The sequence below is a fragment of the Apium graveolens genome, chromosome 1 (assembly GCF_009905375.1).
Source record: "Apium graveolens cultivar Ventura chromosome 1, ASM990537v1, whole genome shotgun sequence".
In the NCBI taxonomy this organism is placed as follows: Eukaryota; Viridiplantae; Streptophyta; class Magnoliopsida; order Apiales; family Apiaceae; genus Apium; species Apium graveolens.
The window spans coordinates 56,580,260-56,587,543 of NC_133647.1; the positions used below are offsets into that span (position 1 = coordinate 56,580,260).

Below are 7,284 nucleotides of genomic sequence, written 5' to 3' on the forward strand. Positions count from 1 at the left end.
TGTCATATATAGTAATTCAACCTCAATTCTCTTAGTTATAATTGTTAGTTTAATTCTTAGTTTAATAAAAACCCAATTTGTTATTTGTCTTAGCATTCAACGATAACCATACATTGTTGCATAGGTGCATAAATTGAACTTAACCTAAACCAGTCTCTGTGGGAACGAATCTGATTTATATCTTATACTACTTGCGAACGCGTATACTTGCGTGAATATTAGCGCATGTTTTCGCCCTAACAAGTTTTTGGCACCGCTGCCGGGGACTAGGTGTTAATTTTTAGTTTATGTACTTGTCATCAGTGGTCGTTAAAGTTTACTGACTCGGATTCTTTTACTTTCACGATTTATTTGTTTATGTTTCAGGTACTCATTACAATGGGAGATCCAGCAGCACGAACGAAAGCCTTGATGGATTTTTCTCAACCCAAGATCAATGACATTCAATCTAGCATTGTTCGGCCTGCTATCACAGCTAATACCTTTGAGATCAAGCCTGGAATAATTCAATGGGTGTAAAATTCAATCCAGTTTGGGGGTTCTCCAACAGAAGATCCCAATATGCACATTAGGGACTTTATTGAGATTCGTGATACCTTCAAGTTCAACGGTGTTTCTGAAGATGCTGTGAAGCTGAGACTGTTCCCATTCTCTCTGAGGGACAAGGCTAAGAGATGGTTACACTCTCTACCAGCTGGTTCAATTACTACTTGGGAAGATCTTGCTCAGAAATTTCTTACTAAATTCTTCCCTATGGCGAAGATAGCTGCAATCAGGAATGCTCTTACTCGATTTGTGCAGCAATCAGGAGAATCTTTATATGAAGCTTGGGAGCGTACAAGGAGATGCTTAGGAAGTGTCCTCATCATGGAATGCCTGATTGGATGATCATCAATTGTTTTTACAATGGGTTGGGAGCACAGTCCAGACCCATGCTCAATGCAGCAGCAGGTGGAGCATTATGGGTAAAGAGCTATGAGGAAGCTTATGATCTAATTGAACTGATGGCTGCTAATGAATATCAGTATCCATCCCAGAGATTGCCCCAGAGCAAGGTAGCAGGAGTTCTTGAGGTGGATACAGCTACGTCTATCACTTCTCAACTAAAGGCGTTGTCTATGAAGATCGATTTTCTGGCTAACTATGGTGTGAATCATATAATTAGTGTTTGTGAGCTGTGTGCAGGTTCGCATTCGACGGAGCAATGCGCTATATCTAGTGAATCAGCTCAGTTTATGAGCAACTTTCAAAGATCGCAGCAACCAGTTCCAGACACTTATCATCCTAACTTCAGCTGGAGCAACAATTAAAATACGATGCAACAGCCGTTCCAGCAGTTTGAAAATAAGGAATTCAATCCTCCTGGTTTTCAGCAACAACTCACATCAAGACAACAACTCCAATTTCAAACTCAAGATGCAGGTCATTCGAATGAAAAATCTGAATTGGAGGAGTTGAGGCTTATGTGCAAAAACCAGGCTCTTATATGCCAAAGCTAGGCTGTTTCTATCAAGACTCTGGAGGACCAAATAGGGCAAATTGCTAATGCCTTATTGAATCGACCACCAGGAACACTTCTTAGTGATACAGAAGCCAATCCAGGAAAGAGGGAAGTTGAAGAACAGGTGAACGCCATCACCTTGAGGTCTGGAAAGATCACAAGCCCCAAAATTCAGCAAGATGAAGAGCCTGAAAAATCTCAAGATTCAGAAAATGCGGTTGTGGCTGAAGAAGAAGTGCAGAAGGAAGCAGAGGTGGAACCAAGGAAGACTACTGTGGAACACACTCCTCCTGAGGGTAATACAGGGGAGAAACAAATCTATCATCCACCTCCTTTTCCTAAGAGGCTGTAGAAGAAAAAGCTGGATAAGCAGTTTGAGAAGTTTTTGGAGGTGTTCAAGAAACTTCATATCAATATACCTTTCGCTGAAGCTCTTGAACAGATGCCTAGCTATGCGAGGTTTATGAAAGGTATTCTCTCTCAGAAAGTGAAGCTCGATGACTTAGAGATCGTTGCTCTAACGGAGGAATGCAGTGCTGTGCTGCAACAGAAGTTTCCTCCGAAGCTTAAAGATCCTGGAAGCTTTACTATTCCTTGCACCATCGGAAACTTGTTGTTCGATAAGTGTTTATGTGATTTAGGAGCTAGCATCAATCTGATGCCCTTATATATCTTCAAGAAGCTTGGTCTGCCTGATCCGAAACCAATATACATGTCATTATAACTAGCTGTCCGTTCCATCGCTTATCCACGAGGTATAATGGAGGATGTCTTGGTCAAGGTGGATAAACTCATCTTTCCTGCTGACTTTGTAATTCTTGATTTCGAGGAAGATAAGAAGATTCCCATTATCTTGGGAAGACCATTCTTGGCTACAGGCCAAACTATGATCGATGTGCAAAAAGGAGAGCTTTCGATGAAGGTTCAAGATCAAAAGGTCACTTTTAATGTGTTCAAGGAAATAAAGTTACCTACAGTTAAAGAGGAGTTCTTTAAAGTAGAGCAACTACAGGTTTTGAATGCACCTCCGTGGAAGAGGAAGTTGGATATGCCATTCGATTCTCTTGGGTTAGCAGATGATGAATGGAACACCGCGATCCTTGATGCTAGAAATCTCTCGATTAGTTCATTGGTTAGAGCACTATTTTTGAAGACGATTGAGTATTTTGATGAAATGCGTTTGGAAATTGCAACCGGTTTATCTAAAGGTCGGTTGTTTACTAATCATGCAAGCAAGAGGTTGAGTCGGTCCATTGTGCGTGCTAGGGGTCATAGTGTTAAAGTCTATGATCAAAATTCTTTGTTGTTTGAAGTAGTCACTAAGAAAGTTGTCCAAAAGGGGAGGAATAAATATACCGTTAGGATTCCCGAGTACTTGTGTTCTTGTGGAAAATGGCAAACGTATCGTATTCCTTGTTCTCATGTTATAGCATGTTGCGCGCATTTGAAATTAAGCCATGAATCGTTGGTTGACGAAATCTATAGGTTAGAGAATGTATCGATGGTTTACAATGGTGTTTTCGAACCCATTCCGAGCAAAGGAGATTCTCGTTGACCGACGGGTATTAACTTTCCAAACGTGATCCAAGATGTTGAGAAAAAAAGGAAGAAGGAAGTCGACGAGGTATCAAAATGCGATGGATTTTCAAGAACCCAAGGGGAAAAAAATGAGTTATTTTAGTGATTGGTTTAGTAATAATGTTGCCTAAAAAATGTATTGAATTTGGAGATTTTTATTGATCATTTTAATGTATTCGTGTGTTTTGTTATTGTCAATTTAACTATATGCTTTAATTCCATGAAATAGCAAAAATTTTATAGCGTTTTGATGTATTTTAGTAAAAAATTAAAAAAATTCCAGTAGGTAGTGAAAAGAACAGAAGCCACTGAAGTTTATCTGGAAAAACGGTTCTTTAAATGGTATTTAGCATAAAACGGCGGTTCGTCTTACGTTTTGGTCCTAAACGTTTCTTTAACCCCAGTTTTACTTTTTTTTTTTATTTTATAAAATAGGAAAACATTTCTTAATGTGTCGTTTATTATATTTATTTTATTTAAATAATCATCAGCATTTACACTCTAAACAATTTTTAACCCCCCTTTTAGTTTTTTTATTATTTTACAAAATAGGTAAACATTTCTTAATGTGCCGTTTATAATGTTTATTTTATTTAAATAATCATTAGCATTTACCCTCTAAATGATTCTTTAACCCCCGTTTTACTTTTTAAAAAACAGAAAAATGACTTTTTAACTTCCGTTTTAGCTTAAATGTACCGTTTATGTTTTTTATTTTATTTTAATAAAATCATCAGCATAACGATTTATTAAGTGCTGTTTTACCTATTTTAATTTCTTTTAAAAATGTAACGGTTTACGATACCACATTTTAGAGGTTTTTACTGTACTCCCAACAGTACACGAAGTTCCGTTTTATGTTTAAAAAAAACGCTAGATGAACTTCTATTATGAGGTGACATATAGGGCCTTAATTTTCAGAGATGACAATTTGGACCATTATTTACACAAAAGTGACAAATAAAGCCACCACCCATAATTTTGTTCATATGTGATATTCAAGTCTTTGGCTCTTGCTAAAAACATCCCACGTTTATATTGTTCTCTCCCAAGATACAATATAATGCCTATAACTACACGTTAAAGTCACTCCCATGATCAATCAACATATAATTATAAACTGTTAAAATCCAAGAAATTCATGTTTCATAACTTGCATATTAATCTCCCAATTAAGTAATTAAATTATGTATATCGCATCATAAACTATAATTATAAATCCTCTCCCGATTCTTTACAATTCCTAAAGATACAACAAAGGGCTCGCGACTTCCTCAAATGTGTTAGGCACTCAACAACAGATTAGCAAGGCAGAGAAATCATAGTACAGTCACACAATCATATTTAACTAATGAGTACTACCTAATTCCCAGATTATGATATTAGTTACTCGTAATATATTGTTAGGTAATGAATAACACACAGAGGATGGTGAATGTGTTTTAGTGTTTTAGTGTTTTTATGCTTTTCTTGGTTTATGAATGGTGATGAACAAATTAAATTAAATCTTGTAGTGAAATGTGTTAAAGTTGAAGTTTAAACATAAAATAATTATAACACTGATCTTTCAAAACTCACTTAATTTTATATTAAAATTAAGAATGTCTTGCTACAAAATTTCTAGGCTCTTTTTTAATAAAGAGCTTAGCTTCTTCCTTGAGAGAATACAAGATTTTTCTGATCTAAATTGTTACTCCTAAACAAAGCACCCAGTGTTTAATTTATAGAACAGTTAAACACTGGTTATTACACAACGTGCATTAGTATGTACTAAACCCTATTTTTGGATAATCAAATCTTTCTATTTCTGGCTTAGTGTATCTTTGCTAATCTTGCACGCTTGTGACTTTATTTTGCCTTTTAATCTTGGCCCTTCATCTTGTACTCTTCAAGCTGCTTTTGTAGACTTGTCAATCCAACTGATTAGATTGTTTGTTGCTTGATAATCTTGAATATTGAACTGGTCTGTAATTTGTACTTTGAGATTTACCTCGAGATCTCCAGTTAGGGATATAGAGAACTTGACATCTCGATAATTATATTGACTTATCGAGATCTCTAATCACTGTATAGTTGTTTTGACTTGTAGAGGTCTCTGAGTTCTCTATAAGAGAATTTAGCTTGTCGAGATCTCTCATCTTCATATCTTCACTTTGACTTATCGATATCTCTGAGTTCTCTAGTGGCAAATGACTTATCAATATCTCAAAGATCTCTAGTGATATTTTGACTTGTTGATATCTCTAGAGTTCTCTAGTGAAGAAATGACTTGTCGATATCTCCAAATCTTCATGTCTTAAATTTGGCTTTTCGATATCTATGAGTTCTCTAGTAGCTTTCCTGACTTCTCGATAAGTCATTCTGGAGTTCTCGAGTGACTTCTCTATAATACTTAATCTGTGACTTGTAGAGAATTTTACTTAGAATATTTTTCCTAGAACAGATTTATTCAATTCTAAGCTTCTTCATAATTCTTCTGAGGCATGATCTTCTTGATCTTTTTCCAGATAGAATTCTTAGGCTTGATACTGTTTACAGAAAAAGACTCCAGTCTGCCCTTGAACATTTTTACAGACTTAAAAATTACAATACATAATGCAAACATAGATTATCATACAACTTACTTAGGGTTGTCAATTTGATTTAGTCTTGTTAATGTACAAGCATGTCTTGCACAACAATCTCCCCTAATTTGTGAGAAGATTGCTTAACATAAATTTATTCCTGTTAATAAGACTAACCCCAAGCTAAAATGGAAAATGAGACTAATATATAAAAATTGACACAATTACAATCATTTATATAATTAGGTAAAGACAGTTTTTGCTTCTGTTTCTTCTCTAATGAGATCCTCTAATTAAACAAAAATTTCTAGTTCTTCTATGATTTGAGTCCCACTTAGAGCTTCCACAAGCTTGAGTCTGTCTGGATTTGGATACCCATCTAGTATATCAATCCTGAATTTTGTGAATTTTCCAGCTTTTATATTTAGAATTTTTCCATCCTTGGAAATTCTGCTCATTCTTTTTGCTTTGAGTTCTTCTGATCTTTTGTTGAACATTTAAATCTCCTCACCATACTTCCTCTTTCTCTCCTCATTTTCATCCTTATTCATTTCTCTTCTTTCCCCCTTACAATCAACCACTCAGTCAAAACAAATCTCCATGCTCTTGTAGCAGTATCCTTATCTTTTAGCAAACTTATCACTCTCTTGATTTCTGTGGGGGAGAGAGAGTCCATTAAGGTACATCCAAGAAATGTGAATGACCCATCTTCATAGTAGATTTTTACTTCCCTTAGTGTTACAACCCAGACTATAACTATTTCCTCAGCTAGTTGTTGAAAATAATCTCCATCTGAGATGCACCAATTTAAAGGTAGAAAGTCATTTTGCTTCAAACAATTCTAGATGGCCCTTTCAGTAACTTGTACTTTTTCAGCATCCTTAGTCCTCTTAGGTTTCCTCCCAACAGTCTTGTAGTGAATTTTGAGTGAAGGCTTGACAGAAGGTAGGTTTGTGATTTTCTTAAGAAATGTTTGGCTTGATGTGATTGGTAATTTTAGAAAGGTGTTAGCAGTTTGTTTTTATAGGAATTTAGGCTTAGAGGTTTGAGGTGGTTTGATGATTGAGTTTTTTGGCTTTGAAGGTTGAGCTAGATTTGTTTGGATTTTTAGGGTTTGTTGTGGTTCTGAACCATCATGCCTTTGCCTGCTTCTCCTTTCTCCTCTTCTTTTCTTGTCACCATCCTTCTTCTCATCCTCCTTCTTTTCTTTTTGCTTCTTGTCCTTGTTGCCAGTTGCTTTAGAAGATTTACTTGGATTTGAGCCATAAGGCTTTTTTTGTCATACTTCTGCTCATCATCATCCTTGTCTTTTCTTAAATTGTATTGAGTATTTGGCAACACGGTGTCAGCATTTATAAGATATCTGTCTAATATTTGTATATCTCCACATTATCATGCTTCTTATTCCTTTTGTACTTTAGATCAGACCATGAAGTCATGATCGGCCTCATATTTGATCTAACACAGTGTTTAGGAATAAGAAGATGTTTGCTCTGTTTGGTTATTGGATAAACGTAGACTACTCCTTTGTTTGGATATAGATAGGCTTTAGGAAAAGCTGCTATTTGTGCGTTTTTGAGCTCATGGAGAAGTTGAGTGTCTTCTGGAATTACTGGATTCAGACTGTCAATCATTACATCC

At 35.8% G+C, this 7,284-nt stretch overlaps 1 non-coding gene across 1 annotated transcript; it reads right to left on the reverse strand.

Moving 5' to 3' along the window:
• Nucleotides 1–768: 768 nt before the first annotated feature.
• On the reverse strand, nt 769–874 carry LOC141681550 (small nucleolar RNA R71). The gene has a single exon (XR_012558984.1). It is a non-coding gene; the product is annotated as a small nucleolar RNA R71 (small nucleolar RNA).
• Nucleotides 875–7,284: the final 6,410 nt, after the last annotated feature.